Here is a 17,500-nt window from a genome sequence, read left to right on the forward strand (position 1 = left end):
TGGCTGTCGGTTCCACATTTCGGTTCCTAGATGTCCATCACGTCAGTTATCATTTCGCATTTATAACCCCAGAACGTTAACGCAGTCAGAACGGCAGCCGCTTCTGGCAAAAAAAATCTGGTAACATTAATTGTGATCATTCTGGCTTGCAGAGACTGCTGGCAGGCTACAACCCCCTTTTAAACAGGTCGTCAAATCATCTATGGATACTAACGCTGTTACGAGAGAAACTACCATCAGCCCATCTTTAATTTGTGTAGGTTAACCGAGAAGAGTAGCCTATTTCTAGCGTTTGTAGACGGCAAAGAATTCAAACTTTGTCTTCGACACAGCCACTGCGAGCCAAGAAACAGCCAGAGGTGTGCAAACGAAGCATTCCATCATTCTCACGCAGATGGTTACATCGGCGTATGAGGAAAGTAAAAGTCGGCAACACTGTTCGCTCCACCATGAATCATCAAACAGTGTTGGAGACCTTTTCCCTTCAGTGGTGGGTGCGCGCATTCTCTGACTTTTTGGATTACACCGTGAATCATTAAGTTTAAACTTCATGTCAATAAAACGGAAACTCATATCAGAAGCGTCAGGTGAGCTCAGTCACTTTTGGCAGCGAGAGACTTTCTTTGCGCCACGGAACGCAGTAACGTGGATTATTGAAACTGAAGACTTGATTTCTTCTATGTGGATTTTTTTTTTTTCGTTTGGTAGCCTATAATTACAGACCATGCAAAGAACTCGAAACAGAGCGCGCCCAGTGCTTCACTGCGTGCTTAACTATTATAGCCAAGTCGCCTCCGCCCGTCTCCCAATTCCGCCCGCCTACTTATAAGTGATGATGTTAATTATGTATTCACTGTTTAAGTCAGGAATGGATATCGACATGATACGGAGTTTGTATGCTTACAATTTGAAATGGTGATGACATTTAAACCTGAGTCAAACGGTCATAAACAGCATTGTAATGAAGGGTGTCGTAACGGCAGCATGAAGGTGGAACTTTAATTTCATGACGACATTCTGGCTAAAAACTTGCCCTGGCTGCTTCACTGTTTCGCTTTAGGACTACAAGTGTGAACGAAATAAGCAAAACAGCATGAAGGAATAACAGTAGGCTAACGGAAATACCGACGTGACCTGAAATCAAGCGGGCGGAATTGGGAGCCTTTCGCCGGCGAATTGTGCTGAAACTAGATTTTGGACATGCTGGACGTTATCTCCAAATTACGATAGAAAGGGCCACCAATGTTAGCTAATATTGCTCATTACCTCATCTACACAGTTGCCGCTATCCAAAAATATACGATAAACATAATCAAATAATCAAATAGTATTTGAAATAGTGACATTATCACGTTCACAGTGATCAGTGAAGTGGGCGGAATTTGGCGACCTTACTTGTTTTAAAAGTGTTTGCAAGAACAGCATACCTGTTAGCTACAAAAAACTGCAAAATTGCCTGAATTTTAAGCCAAAAATTGGAAAAGTTTCAACAGGCCAAATCCTGACAGTCAACGGGACGGCAGTGACAGGTCAGACAGTACACCATGCTTTTCCATTTAACAGTCCCTGCGCGAGGCCAAAATCCCCTCACACAGGGCATGTTTTAAAAGGAGCGTGTGCAGCGTAAAAAATGAAATATGAGTTTCTCCTTGTTGTTTTGCCGCTCAAGTTGTCTGGGGCTGATGCAAAACTTCATGCTGGTTCAGTTTGTAATCAGGTAAATTCGCACGATTGTCTGCGCGATTGCCATGAACATCGACTGTATGACTATGACCTGATGCTCCGATGCAAAGATGCACAACCACGAAATGGATAGGGTTGGATTTAGATTGTAGTTCTCAATTTAAAATAAATTCCCGGGAACTTCAACTGGATAATGAGGTAGGCTCCGTGGCCGTTTGAGATTTTTAAACATTTCGTTCAGTGTTTATAAATTAGGAACCGAAAATGGCACCGTCAGGAACCGGCATTGAAACGTAGGGTCTGGAACCGGAACCGAAACCGAAAAATTCTGATCGGTACTCAGCCCTATGTGTGTGGGTGTGCGTGTGTGCATGTGTATGTGATTTCTAATGCACTTACGGTAGGCTTACATTTTTACAATGTGTGTGTTTGTTATCTCTGAAAGGTTCCAATTTTATGATGTTTGTGTGTCACGGTGTCACGTTTTATTATCTCTGTGTGTGTGTTTTATGTGTGTTTTAAGGGACTCTGATTTTACTACCTGTGTGTGTGTGTTTTATGTGTAAAGGGAATATCGTTTAACTAAGTGTGTGTGTGTCATATTTCAGTGATCATTAAGATGTTATAGTGTGTGTGTGTGTTTGTTTTGTACTTGGACTGGTGTATGCAGGAACGTGTGTGTGTGTGTGAACTGAGAGAAACTGTTTAAATGCTTACACTCAATGCTTACACTCACAGTCGCTTGTGTGGTGTGGTTGTCCTGCCTCCCTGTTCGCTTCTCTCAGTAGTGATTGTAGTCATAGCAACAGGAGATGTGAGGAGAGAGCAAGTGTTATGTATGATGATGTCATTGTATCACCTCATACATGATAATGTAGCCAGAGGCAATATCAGCCTCCATTGGGGATTCAAGCTAAAACCACAACATTTTGGTTTTAAATATGTATATTAGGGCTTTTTGCCTTCATTATCAGGGGCAACGCTAAAGGGGAGGCAATCAGGGCATTTGCCCTTGAGCCTAGGGCCCCTTATGTATTAGTAGTTTGGGCCCTATTATGACCTTGGCAGGCAGTATGGGGGCCCTGGCGGTGTCTTGCCCTGGGGCTCTGTGTGCTTTTCTTCCGCCACTGTTTATTGACAGAGACAGTGAAAAGTATGACAGGAAATGAGTGGTAGAGAGATGAGGTAGGGTTGGCAAATGGACAGGTATCTTAGCGCACTGTGCCACAGAACCCCCTTAAAGCCACAACATTTAGTCATTCAGCACTGAAATGCACTACCATAGTCTAAGGGTTAATGCGAATGATCTTTAAAATTAAGTCATGTTATGTGACATCAAAATGAATTACATCATTGCATGACCTCATACACAGTAATATACCCACAGGCAATAGTAGGCTCCACTGGGTATCCGCAGCTTTCATTCACAACTGCAATGCGGCATCTACATTTTAAGGGTTAATAAAAATGAGCAGTAAAACATTATCTTGTTATGTGACATCATCAAAATGACACCATTGTTGCCACTCATCAGCCCTCTGGGACATTATAGTGCCCTGGGGATCTCAAGCTGTTGTCTCTGTTGTCACACCGTTGTTCGCGGCTTCTCCTCCTAAGGGAATGAAGGTGATGATGTCTGCTACCGTATTTACTGTAGAACTTACTGTCAGAGCTGTCAAAAGCAAATGTAGAAGTAAAAACAATGTGCTACAGTTTTCTTCCAAAACTTCATAGAGTAACTGATGTACTGTGACATACACACACACACATACACAAGGTTAAACTCTGAGTAGGGTAGCGTGTTTTCACACACACACAAAATGCAGGAGAAAAAAAGGGCTGCAGTTTGCTTTCAAAATGGATGACTTTTTAGAGTAACTGATGTAGTTAGCACCTGCCTTATGATCACCATTCTGTTTGTAATCATTCTACTTTGCACGTTTGTCGCTTGAGTCGATGCTGCTCTGAAATAGTCCAGCAACATAAAAGCTTCCTGTAACCTTTGTCGCTTTGGCTTTGACTGTGGCATTACAGTACATGGGACACACACAGCAATCCAATCCCAGCAGGAGGAGCGATTACGGGCTCCCTCCTGCTGTTACCTGCTGTTGTTGCCCCGACCAGAGTGAAGTGGAGGTGTTTCCCCTCCAGCGCCTTTCGCTGGATTAAACCCACGGATTAATACAGATTAATACAGGAGTAATCCCCAGTGCACGGCTGCAGAGGTGATGAAAATGAAATGCCTTTGGGGAACAGTGCTGTATTTGGATGTTTGGGAAGGCGAGACGTTTTTGGTTCAGAGCCCAAATTAATTCAACAGTCATGCAGTACATTGTTAACACCCCCCAGGTGTTGGTCTTACTCTTCAAGTGTTGAGTTCACACTGCTAAATTTGATGTATGTATTTGGGTTGAGGTGACGTTTTTGGGAGCAACCTGTTTGGGTGGAGCCCACATTTGATTTATCACCACATCTAAACTAGGTGAGAGTAGGAGAAAGAAGCACAAATATACTGTTCCACGTTCATACCGGACTCAAACTTTTCCGTATGCGACTATTTGTCACACGGATTAACCTACTGACATAACTTTACTAACAGTTAGGTTTAGGGAAAGATCTAGGTTTAGGCAACCTCATCAATGTGCAATGTGGCAGGTATGCCCTTGATGTCATGCCTTGATTTCTTTGTCATGGTGTAACTGGGTGAGAGCAAGTCAGTGTAACTAAGGTCTTCCTGCGCAGTCTGCCACTCAGGGCCCAAACTCACGACAGGTCGGCATGGGAGGCACAGTACGATACCACTGAGCTAAAAGTCCAGACCGATTGCTCAGCACTAGCCATACTCTACGAGGCTTTGGGAGGGAGCTTTACTAATGTTCTGCCGCCGAACTCTGCTAGTTGGCATCCATTACACTCATCCGCCTAAAACTCACTCCCATCCGGGTCACGCCACCAGTGTAACTCTTGGCTCCAACTTGCGACCTTACAGTCAATGTCCCAGTTCAGCATGGGAGGCACTCTGCTACAGTAGTTGGCATCCATTGCATAAGGGAGGGAGAGAGAGATGCTGTGGAGAAGTAGTGTAGCCTACTGTCTGCTGGTATATAATGAACAGTGTAAGTAGGTGAGAGTAAGAAGGAGGAACATTCTCTGAAGTGGTCTAACTGGGTGAGAGAGAGAAAAAGAGAGAGAGACAGAGACAGAGAGAGAGACTTGTCTTGTAAGTGGGCCATGGCTTCTGCTCTGCGGCCTTATTCCTCCTCTTCCTCATCTTCCTCCTCTTTCTCATCCCTGCCTCTGCTTCTCCTCTTCTTCTCCTCCTCCCACTCTTCTTTCTCATCCTCTATTCTTCTTTTCCCTTCTTTTCCTCTGCTTATCTCATCTTCTCCTATTCCTCTTCTCCATCCTCTACTCCTCTCCTCCTCTTCCTCTTTTCCTCTCTTCCTCTCCTCTTCCTCTCCACCAGTGTGGCGTGCTCATCCAGTCTGAGATGCAGTTTAATGCCCCAGTTATCCCAGTTCCACACTACACTACATCCCTCGTCGCCAGTCATGAATATTCCTCTCTCTCTCTCTCTCTCTCTCTCTCTCTCTCTCTCTCTCTCTCTCTCTCTCTCTCTCTCTCTCGCTCATTCACTCAACCATCCAGCCACCCAGTTGAATCAAAGATCAGCAAGTGTGCCTCTTTCAGCCTTTATGAATGCACTATCGTGCACTCATACACACACATGCATGTGTATGCGCACACAGTCACACTATACCTGCACGCATGCAAGCTTGCGCTCACACGCACCCGCACACACACACACGCACACACACACACACACACACACACACACACACACACACACACACACACACACACACACACACACACACACACACACACACACACACACACACACACACACACACACACACACACACACACACACACATCTTTCAACAAGCACGCACCATAAAACACGTACAATACAGTGCATAAATATGCAGAAACACACACATACACGCAGAGAGACTACCAACAGTAAAACATCCTTTCGACTACCTTTCTAATAGAATTGCAATTGCCACAGCATTTGCAGTATTGTTCTGAAATGACATTGTTATGTGTGTTTGTTTAGACCGAAGCATATAGTTAAATAGCTGTTATGCATTAGACAAAGGTTAATTAACCATCCATGTTATTCTTATGCATGGGGATGGGGGTGGTCATGAGTGTGTGTGTGTGTGTATATATGTGTGTGTGTGTGTGTGTGTGCGCGTGCACATGTGTGTGTGTGGATGGGCATGGGCATGGGCATGGGCATGAATGTGTGTGTGTGAGTGTGTGCATGTGGGTGCTGTGTGAATGCGGCATCTGAACGCCGCTGGCACCCGTTCTGAGTGCGGGGCTAAGAATAGAATAGAATAGAATAGAATAGAATAGAGAGCTGCGATGGCACTGCCCTGGATACAGCAGCGGGAGGCAACCGGAGCACAGCTGACATATCCACATGAGCTACACTAGGTTGTATTTGGTGAACAAACTAGAAATACTGTAGGTGGCGCAGATCCACCTCCTTCTCTGCAGTGCTCTGTGTGTGTGTGTGTGTGTGTGTGTGTGTGTGTGTGTGTGTGTGTGTGTGTGTGTGTGTGTGTGTGTGTGTGTGTGTGTGTGTGTGTGTGTGTGTGTGTGTGTGTGTGTGTGTGTGTGTGTGTGTGTGTGTGTGTGTGTTTAGAATAGCAAAGAAAAGTGGCAACGTAGGCCTAATACAATAAAAAAGTAACCTAGTTATCAGTCCCAGCACTTTACTATGCATGTACAAAGTTCAAGGTGAGGGGAAAAAAAACGAATGCGAATGTAGGAAACGCCATGTTCTCATTGCGCGTCTGCTTGCATGGTCATAGGAGGGAAAATGTATGCCTAGTCTGGCATAACCAATAGGCCTACATTTTTTTAAATGTGCTAGGCCTACATAAATATATAATGAACACTTCATGACAGTCATCTACATTACGCCAAGTATAGGGCTCCTACAACAAGACGTGTTTTTTTTTTTCTAAAGCGGTCCACCTGCTGGCACGTACGGACCACTTTGTTGTTTGACTTGTGCGCGTACAGAAGGCAACATTTTCCCTCCGAATTGAGATGCGCAAATGTCTTGTCCACAACAAAGTAATTTTCATCCTTCATCGTGAAAGCTGCGTGCGTGCCTGGCCGCTATATTAGTACTCTCTTTCGCGCAAATTGGGCTATGGCTGGATAAGAGCACTTGGTGACCGTGGTGACCATGTCGTCAAATCACTTTCGTTTAACCTGGCGCGGTCAAACGGGCAAGGAACACTGAACATGGATAAAACCAGAGCAGTCACGTTGGAAAGCTGTAGGACTAAGTTGGAAAACTACTTTCTGTCTCTCCCTCTCCTTCTCTCTTCCTTGCGTGATTGACAGTATTGATTGACAGCTGAGACCTCCGTTCTGCAGGGGACGTGGTGTTTTATAGACAACAATCTCGACGTTTTTTATATTCACAAGAACACCAAAATTAATATAATTTCTGAGCATTATTCAGCAAGTACCCTTCACAACAGGAAATCTGTGAAGTCCATCCTCGTTACATTGAATTCTGATCATCAGCCGTTAATATTAAAGCCGGCTGACGGCGCGGGAGAACAAAAATAAAACTATGCCTACTTTCGAAAGCGACCCCTCCCTCTGCTTTTATTTGTGTTGCTTTTGACAAGCCTGAAAATTAAACGCAGACACAGGCAGGCTATGTGTAGCAGACGACTGACATTAACCAGGATTTCAGTCACAAGAGTTCCTGTCACGCACCCTCTTCAACTGGATGCAGAGCTCCACAGTTTTTTTGTGCTTGGTGTTTTTTTTTTGGGGGGGGGGGACATGAAGTGGACATGAAGTGCTCCAAGGGGTACGTCATGTGAAAAAGTTTGGGAAGCACTGCACTAGTATATTTAAGTGCCAGCCTGTGCCCAGAGCAGTGCCCAGGAGCAATGCAGTTGGTAGCATGAGCAAGCCCTATTAAACGTCCAGCATCTCATGACCACCTTTTTAACACATCGTCAATGTATACGGAGCAGGAGAGATGATACAAACTCAGGGCTGAAAATGGCTACTGAATGCCATTGTTGATTTTCATAACAATAGTAACGTAGAGTTGAGTAGTAGAGTAGAGCAGAGCAAAATATAAACATGGGGTCCTCAAAAGTTATTATATAGACATACAATTCTGTGTTTTGGTGCTATTTGTTTAGTGTTTTGTCTCATTTGTCTCATTTGTCTCATTTTGACTTAACGTAAGTGACAAATGAAGACCAAGCCTATTTGTGTGTGTGTGTGTGTGTTTACCGCAACTGTTGTGACAGTTGGGGCCCATATGGAGGACAGATTTGGTGACCAAGAAGCAATCTGTTTCATAATCAGCACTTGACCATTGTCCTTTCTAGAATGACAGGATGGTAAAAAAAATTAAGAGAGAGATACTGTCCACTATTAAGAGGTAGAATGGTGTCTCACACTATTTGAAAGAGAGGAGGAAAGAAAGAGAGAGTGAAAGAGAGATGCAAAGAGGTAGAATGGTGTGTCCTAAATGAGTTCCCTACTCACAGGTGTTCCATTCACATGGAAATGGGGCTGAGGAATGAAATGACTTCATGAGAGTCATGGGAGCACTTTAAGAGACCCTTCTCGCTCTCCCTCTCTCTCTCAATCCCTCTCTATTCATCCCTCTACATTCATCCCTCTATATTCCTCTCTCTTCATCCCTCTCTCTCTAGCCTCTCTCTCTCCTCTTTTTCTCTCCCCTCTCACTTTCTCTCCTTTCATGAATATAAATGTCATCCAATTATGGAGTCTACCTCCAACTCTCTCCATCGATCATCACTGACATTGCTGGGCTATGCTGCTCGCACCCTCCAGGGCCCAGAGGCCACACTCCCCACCATACCTTATCCTTTCCTCAGCCGCTTCACTAACCCGCTCCCCAGGCTTCTCTGAGGAGGCCCAGGCCTACTGCTGTTCCAGAGGCCTTTACGCCATACTGTCACAGTAGGAGATGGATGAACAAAATGGAGAGATGGGGAGAGGAGAGAGATGGGCAAATGTTGTGGAGGAGAGAGATGGAGAAATGTAGAGACACAGTGGGGTGAGATGGAGAGGAAGAGAAATGCGCTGACCCAGGCCTACTGCTGTTTGAGAGGCATTTACTCCATAGTGCCACAGCAGGAGGTGGAGGAAGGAGATGGAGAGATATAGTGAAGAAGAGAGATTGAAAAAAAGGAGTGGAAGAGAGAGATGGAGAGATGCATCAGAGGAGTGAGGTGAAGAGATGGAGAGAAGTGAAGAGATGTGGTGGCCCAGGTCTACAGCTGTTTTAGTGACCTTTACCCCATAGTGCCACAGCAGGAGACGGAGCAGGGAGTAGGAGAGATGTACTGATGGGGAGAAGGAGCACTGACGTATACTGTAACTGGACTGCGTAGTTCGATAGAACACCATTCAACGGTTTTGAAGCAACCGCGACTGATTTACTTCCGCCCCAAAAATACGGAAATATAATAATCACCTTGACAACGTTGAGCTACATTGCTGATAGGTCGACATCGCTGACAGCGCCGGCCAATCCACAAACAGCCACTTCAAGACATGTCCCGCCTCCAGCCGTTGCTTCACAATACGAATCACAATCGAACGTACAGTGTCCAGTTATAGTATACGTCAGTGAGAAGGAGAGATGTACTGATGGGGAGAGATGGAGAGATGGAGAGAAATGGAGAATTGGAGACGTAGTGGAAGAGAGAAATGGAGAGAGGAAGAAGAGAGGAGAGAAATGGGAGATGGAGAGGTAGTGAAATGTAGAGATAATGTGGCCTACTGCTGTTTTAGGCCATACTTTACTTTACTCCAGATATGTATGGAAGGAGAAAGAAGGAGATATGTAGGACAGGAGAGAGATGGACAGATGAAGAGATGTGGAGATGGAGAGGAGAGATGCAGAGGAGGAGAGAACGAGAGATGCAGTGGAGGGGAGATGTGGAGATGGAGAGGAGGAGGAGAGAGAAAGGAAAAGATGGAGAGGAAGTGAGATTTGGAGATGGAGAGAAAGAGGGAGAGATGAAGAGGAGGATAGAGATGGAGTTTTGTGGTGATGGAGAGAGATGGTCAGATGTAGTGGAGGAGATGGAGAGAATGGGAGAGATTGAGAGATGGAGAGGAGATGCTGAGATGTAGGGGATGAGAGAAATGGACAGATGAGGAGGAGATGGAGAGATATGGCGAGAGAAGTAGACATGTAGTGGAGGACAGAGAGAGAGAGAGAGAGAGAGAGCTAAAGGGAGAAATCGCAGAAGTGAGTGATAGAGTGAGGACAAGGGAGAGGTGTTGGAAGAGGAGGAAGAGAGAGGAGCAGAGAAAAGAGGGAGGGTAGAAAGAGAGGAATAGGGAGGGTATGGAATAGAACAAGAAGAGAGAGAAGTGTGAGGAGAGAGAAAGAAGGAGGGATTCTGTGAGGAAAAAGAGAAATAGAGAGATAGGAAGAGAGAGTGAGGAAGAGCGCTGAATTTTTCATGCTGATGCTGGTGTGTGAGGTTGGCCCACTACCTCACTGATGTATCCACCCTGACATTCTCTCTCTCTCTCTTTCTCTCTCTCTCTCTCTCTCTCTCTCTCTCTCTCTCTCTCTCTCTCTCTCTCTCTCTCTCTCTCTCTCTGTCTGTCTATCTCTGCCCACTCTGTCTTTCTCTGCCTATCTCTCTCTCTTTTTTCTCTCTATGTCCCTCTCTCTATCCCTTTGTTCTTCATGCATATCACATGTTTAGACACTCATGTGCCGTGTCACATCGTCCTTCCCCTCTTTTCTCTCGTTTGACTGCCTTCTCTCTTCCTGTCTTTCATTCTCTCTCTCTCTCTCTCTCTCTCTCTCTCTCTCTCTCTCTCTCTCTCTCTCTCTCTCTCTCTCTCTCTCTCTCTCTCTCTCTCTCTCTCTCTCTCTCTCGCAGGCAGTGTAATGTGAATAATTCAGATGCAGTCTTTTTTCTTTGTGTGTGTCTGTGTGTGTTCATTTGAGTTTGAAAAGTGAGCAAGTGGGAGACAGGAGTGTGTGTAATAAATAGAGATAGAGTGTGTGTGTGTGTGTGTGTGTGTGTGTGTGTGTGTGTGTGTGTGTGTGTGTGTGTGTGTGTGTGTGTGTGTGTGTGTGTGTGTGTGTGTGTGTGTGTGTGTGTGTGTGTGTGTGTGTGTGTGTGTGTGTGTGATGACCCAGTTGTATGGGGGGTGCTGATGGGGTTATTGGGGCAGTGTGTGAACTCGGCGTGTGAGAGGAGAGGAGAGCAGCTCTCTGAAGTGCTCAGTCTCATCCTTCATCCGCCACACACACACACACACACACACACACACACACACACACACACACACACACACACACACACACACACACACACACACACACACACACACACACACACACACACACACACACACACAGTCAGATCCATCCTACCAGATCCATCCTTCCCATCCTTTGCAATCCTCATTACTATCCACTACACGCACACTCGCGCATGTGCTCGCACGTACACACACATGCACGCGCACGCACACACACACACGCACACGCACGCACACACACACACACACACACACGCACACACACGCACACACAAAGACACGCACACACGCACACACGCACACACTCAGTAAGCCCACATCCCCATCCCATCGTCTGCAGCAGAGAAGAGTAACTTTTATTGGGGCAGACTCAGTGTCTCTATTGCTCCCCCTTTGACTGTTAAATAGATAATGCAATACACGCTGAGTGATAAATTAAACATCAAAACAGAGCACTTATTTAATTACATTATAACTGAGGAACAACATTCTAAATGGTAAGCTAAACAGTAGCCTTAGCTTCAGAGGGGCCCGTCGATGGTCCTAATTCACTTTTTGCTGAAAACACTCAACTACATCATTCTTACACATTATAATGCACGCTCTTCCACCAGTAGAACACTGTGATAGTGATTGAAAAAGTTAGTTACCATAATAGTACACTACTATGACATTGCAGAGAGTCTTAGGTGACCGATTAAAACATGCTCATGATCATCTTGGTGACAATAAGTTCATAATAACAGAGGCTCTTTGATCATTGCCTTGTGGGGATCTCTTGGAGATCATGTTGTGTGGGCACGGCACGGACATGATTTTGTCCATTTTTTATCAGGTTTCTGTCTGGAAAAGTTGGGAACGGATGGAAACAGATGAAAACAGTCCTTTGTGGTTATTTTTTTATTCTTATATGATTCCTATATAGATTCTTATATGTACATGTATATACAGGAATATAGATGTATATGTATGTGACTATATATATGTATTTCCAGTGTGTAAGTATTGTAATCTATGTCTGAGTGAGGGGGGCCTGTCAGCTGAGGTGTGATTGAGCTGATTAGCATATGTGAAGGCTCTGGCTCTAGCTAAGCCTGGGGGGGTGGGTACTTTGCCTATATAGGGAACAATCCTACCTGAAGAGGGAGGCTTGGTGGAGGAGGACAAGTGAGAGTAATGTAGACCTCAACGAGGCCTCCTGCTCCATTTGGGGCAGTAATAAATCTGCAGAAAACTCACCAGATCAAAAGTGCCTGTCTGACATTTATGAAAAAAAACACACCTTCCACACCAAAAAGGTGTGATCCTGCAGTGGCCGGCTGGATGATTGCGTGTGTGGTCATAACTGCTCAAATCCGCACTGCAACTACAAATACAAATCGATACTATTTGTTTCTGCGCCGTCCATGTACTATTGACAATAATGGCACAAACATCATGTCAACTGCAGGCTGTGAGTGATGTGACTACTATGGAACGCAGACCTGAACACATAGATTGAGACACTGCAAACACACCCGACCATAAACTCATTTTCCTGTCCTTAGGTGTTGGCCTACACTGCATGTTGAAAGTGCACTTGAAGTTTTCTGCAATGTATGCAATACCGACATCCACTTACAGTATATTCAAATTAGAATCAATAGTCAGAGAGACAATAGCACACATATTGATGACTGCAGCAGCCACAGCCTGGCGAGCCATACGCTAGATAACTGCTAGCATTAACACTCCTATAGGTTTGCTTGAGACTCCGTAATGAGTGGAGTTTACAGGCACGTGCTCCGGGTCAATACTCCTCTGGACTCAGCATCTAAAAGGCATCTCAGACGACCATAATAACTCCCAAAGCTCTTGCAGTACCTCCACTACCAGCATCTCACTCCCATTAACATCCTCCACCCCCACCTCTCTTTCCCCCCCAACCCCCAAAAGATTGCAGAGGCTGCTACTCATAATTATGTCCAGAACTCTTAATATGCCCCCCTCCCGACTCCCCATGCTGCCCCATCAGTCTACCTTGCCTATATCCTATATCCTACACCCAGACACTCCACCTTGTTCCTTCCTACCATCTTACATCCAGCCTCTCCACCTTGACTACCTATCTGTACCCCCCACTAACCCCCAATGACTCCCCACCTTGCCTTCATCCTGCCTGCCCCTCAGGCTCCCCACCCTGCTGATTCTCCCTCCTGACCTTGCCCCCACCCCACCGCGGCTCCCCACCTTGCACCCCTATTGCATATTGCAAACCCCATGGTTTTGGATCTCAACATCGACGTCCAGGTGACAAGCCATATCTAGCCAATTAGGAGCTGAAATGGATCAATGTGCAGTTGGAGCACAGACAGGATATAAGTGCCTCGTATGGTCTTTTCCCCTGAGAACAAACTGAATATAAGATAGCTCTGGCTCAGTCTGGTCTTCTCTGTGAATCTGTAGTGTGGTGTGTGAGTGTGTGACCTCTATTGAAAGTGGTTCTGTGTGCGCGTGTGTGTTTGTATCTGTGTGTGTGCGCATACAGTATGTGTGTCTGTCTGTGTGCGTGTGTGTATTTGTCTGTGTCTGTGTTTATGCCTTCTCTCTTCACTTTGAATGTAAGGGTCTGCTACATGTAATGTAATGTAATTACAGGCTGTCTGATGGACTGTGCTGGGGGTAGAAACAGACTCTTGATGGAACTGGTTTAGCTTTCCTTTATCCTCTATCCTCCATCCTTTATTTTTGTTTTTGTTTTTTTTTTGTTTATTCTTTGGTCATGATGCTGTTCCCTTTTTTCTCTCCACATGCCCCTTTTATCATTGCTTTGACACCATTCTGAAAGGAAGACTGTAACACACACAGAATTTGGACATGGCTAGTCCTTGCAAACACACATACACACACACACACACACACACACACACACACACACACACACACACACACACACACACACACACACACACACACACACACACACACACACACACACACACACACACGTGTGTGCACGCATTGATGTACACAGAGAGAGAGAGAGAGAGAGAGAGAGAGAGAGAGAGAGAGAGACAGAGACAGAGAGAGTGCGAGAGAGAGACAGAGAGAGTTACCCTGATGTAAAATGTAAATTGTATATTCACTTAAGTGATTACAGCACTGGATTGAATTGGAGGGGGAAAGGGGGCGTGGAGGGGGATGGGGTGCATGTTTCGTCCCTATCTCATCTTCCACACACCACCACCCCCTCCCCCACCACAGGGCCGCAACCGCAAGTCAAGCATCTCACACGCACGTTACCATGGAGACTGCTCTCAGCCCAAACGGCGCGGACAAACTGACAGAGACACTGCAAGTGTGTGTTTGCGCGTTTTTGTGTGTGCGTGCGTGATTTCATCTTGTGTCTGTAGGAAATGAAATGTACGAGCTTGTTACCTTCACTTCGTTCATGTGCTTGTATGTGATTGTGGACATGACACACATGCCTACTGTGCCTCGGTACAGCATAGGAAGCTGCCCCTCAATTGTTCACACTGAAAGCAATCTTATTTTTGAGTGTGTGTGTATGTGTGTCTGTGTGTGTGTGTGTGTGTGTGTGTGTGTGTGTGCGTGCGTGCGTGCGTGCGTGCGTGCGTGCGTGCGTGCGTGCGTGCGTGCGTGCGTGCGTGTGTGTGTGTGTGTCCGTGTCCGTGCCTGCGTGAGTGTGTGTATGTGTGTGTGCATGCATGCCTATACATAGAATGTGTGTATGTGTGTGTGCGTGTCAGCTACAAAATCAAAGGTACAAACTTTTTGACCGGAGTCTCACCTTTTCTGAGAGAGAGAGAGAGAGAGAGAGAGAGAGAGAGAGAGAGAGAGAGAGAGAGAGAGAGAGAGAGGTGCGGGGGGTGGTGATTATATGGAAGGGTTGCAGAAGCGTTGTGAGAAATGTTTTCATTCATTTTATGAACTTGTGTTATGTGTGTGATAGTGGGTGCTTATGTGCGCCTGTGTGCATATGTGTGTGCGTACGTGTGTGTGTGTGTGTGTGTGTGTGTGTGTGTGTGTGTGTGTGTGTGTGTGTGTGTGTGTGCGCGCGCGTCAGGAATGTAGGTCAGAGATGCTCTTAGCCTCACATGTGAAGTCATCCCCTCTCTTTTTTTCTCCCCATCTTTTCTCTCTCTCTCTCTCTCTCTCTCCCCCTCTCTCTCTCTCTCTCTCTCTCTCTCTCTCTCTCTCTCTGTCAGTAGCAGTCACAACAGCCTCGACATCAAAGGGCTTATGGGGATAGCATAGCAGCTCAGCCAATGAAAAGGCTGGAGCAGGAGAGAGCGCTAGAGAGGGAAAAAAGAAAGATAGAGAAGCAGAAAAGAGAAGTAGGAATAGGGATTTGGAAGTCTCCCCTGTGGCTGTTTGGATGTGTGTGCCATGTGTGTGTGTGTGTGTGTGTGTGTGTGTGTGTGTGTGTGTGTGTGTGTGTGTGTGTGTGTGTGTGTGTGTGTGTGTGTGTGTGTGTGTGTGTGTGTGTGTGTGTGTGTGTGTGCATGTGCGTGTGTGTCTGTGTGTTGCATGTGATTTTACATATGAATCTGAAAGGCTCCATGCAATGGCTCCTGTCAGTTCTTCCTTTCTACCTCTAGCCTTTTTGCCTTCTTTCTTTCTTTCTTTCTTTCTTTCTTTCTTTCTTTCTTTCTTTCTTTCTTTCTCTCTCTCTCCCTTCTTGCCTTTTCTCATGTTTAATATTTTATAGTATACGGTACACCAGAGGGGCAGATGTAGAAGAGTTTATTTATACACCTTACAAAAAAGGCTTCCTCAACAGAAATGGCTTTTTCACACACTATAACTTAAGTAGTGCAGTTGACACACAGCACTGTTTTAATGTATATTTGCACAGCTGCCCAAGTTGTATTTTTTGTAGATTTCCTTACGTACAGTATTATGATGTTAAAGACGTACGTCTTTGTAGAAAGAAGGAAACTCCACAGTTTTGTTGAATTGGTTTATTGACATTCATACTCTACTATACTCTACTGTATATACCTTACATATTTAATAAATGTTAGACCTAAAACCGTAATAATTAGCAGTGTGAAGGATTTCCTTTTTTTTGTCTCATGGCTTCTTTTGATCCAGCACCTCTTTACTGTTAGTGGATGTGTATGCATCCTAGCGCTACTTACGGTAAAGATATTATAGTATGCCCTTTATTATCCCGCCATGGGGAAATTAATTTGTTGCAGCAGTAACATACAGATTGTGCAAACACAGCAGACAGCATACATACAACACAGGACCAGGAGGTTAAAAAGTATATAGATATATAGATATATAGATATAGATAAAAATAGAGTTGTTAAAGAAAATAGAAATGTCTCTGTTAAAAACAACAAGTACATTGGTAAAAGTGAAAGTGCATTTGTAAAAAGTGTATCATAACAAGGAGGAGGGGGGGCTAGAACAATAATAAATAAGTAAGTCAATAAGACCATCACTACCACCACCACCATCATCACCACCATCATCACCACCATCATCGCCATCGTTATGGCTACCACAGGGACTTGGATTTTAGTCAGATCAAGAAATTTTTTGAGACATGGCCCCTGTTATAAATTTGCTTTGTTTTCAATGACTAGTGTTCCACGGTTGGTACAGTTCATCTTTTTAGGCAACAGTGAACAAAAAATTAATTGTCTGGCGCAGGGAATGATAAGTTGGTCCTTTCCAGAGGACCTCAGCAATCTAGAGTTAACATTTTCTCCATTTGTTATAAAACATTTTTGTACTGCATTTTGTATTGAACATTACTTGTACTGCTTCTGTTATGACGCATTACTGGTGCTGTTTATGTGATAAAATGCGGCGTCATGCTTTTTCAGACGTGTTGTCACCGGAACCAGCTGACGCGCTCCTGGGAAAACACGAGTGTGAAGCTGCTGATATCAACACTGCCACATATATCAACCTAGCCTTGTCACACACACACACACACACACACACACACACACACACACACACACACACACACACACACACACACACACACACACACACACACACACACACACACACACACACACACACACACACACACACACACACACACACACACACACACACACACACACACACACACACACTCTCTGTCATTCTCTGACTGTCTGGACAGTAGCTGAAGGCCATTGGCTGAAAAGAGATAAGAAACCAAAGAGGCTCAAGCCTATATCCGTCGACATCCCCTATGTGTGTGTGTGTGTGTGTGTGTGTGTGTGTGTGTGTGTGTGTGTGTGTGTGTGTGTGTGTGTGTGTGTGTTTGTGTGTTCATATCGATACCGTTTCAATTACAGGCGGTGAGATAGAGAGTGGGTGTTCATCCATCACAAAGACACTACTGCCCTCCAGATGGAGAGAGAGAGAGAGAGAGAGAGAGAGAGAGAGAGAGAGAGAGAGAGAGAGAGAGAGAGAG

The 17,500-nt window shown here is 45.1% G+C and overlaps 1 protein-coding gene across 1 annotated transcript in view; it reads left to right on the forward strand.

Moving 5' to 3' along the window:
- The window catches only part of myo10l1 (myosin X, like 1), a 165,540-nt gene that overhangs the window by 53,930 nt on the left and 94,110 nt on the right, over nt 1-17,500 (forward strand). The gene's annotated exons all lie outside the window — the stretch shown is intronic.

Source organism: Engraulis encrasicolus, chromosome 12 (genome assembly GCF_034702125.1).
Source record: "Engraulis encrasicolus isolate BLACKSEA-1 chromosome 12, IST_EnEncr_1.0, whole genome shotgun sequence".
Classification (NCBI taxonomy): Eukaryota; Metazoa; Chordata; class Actinopteri; order Clupeiformes; family Engraulidae; genus Engraulis; species Engraulis encrasicolus.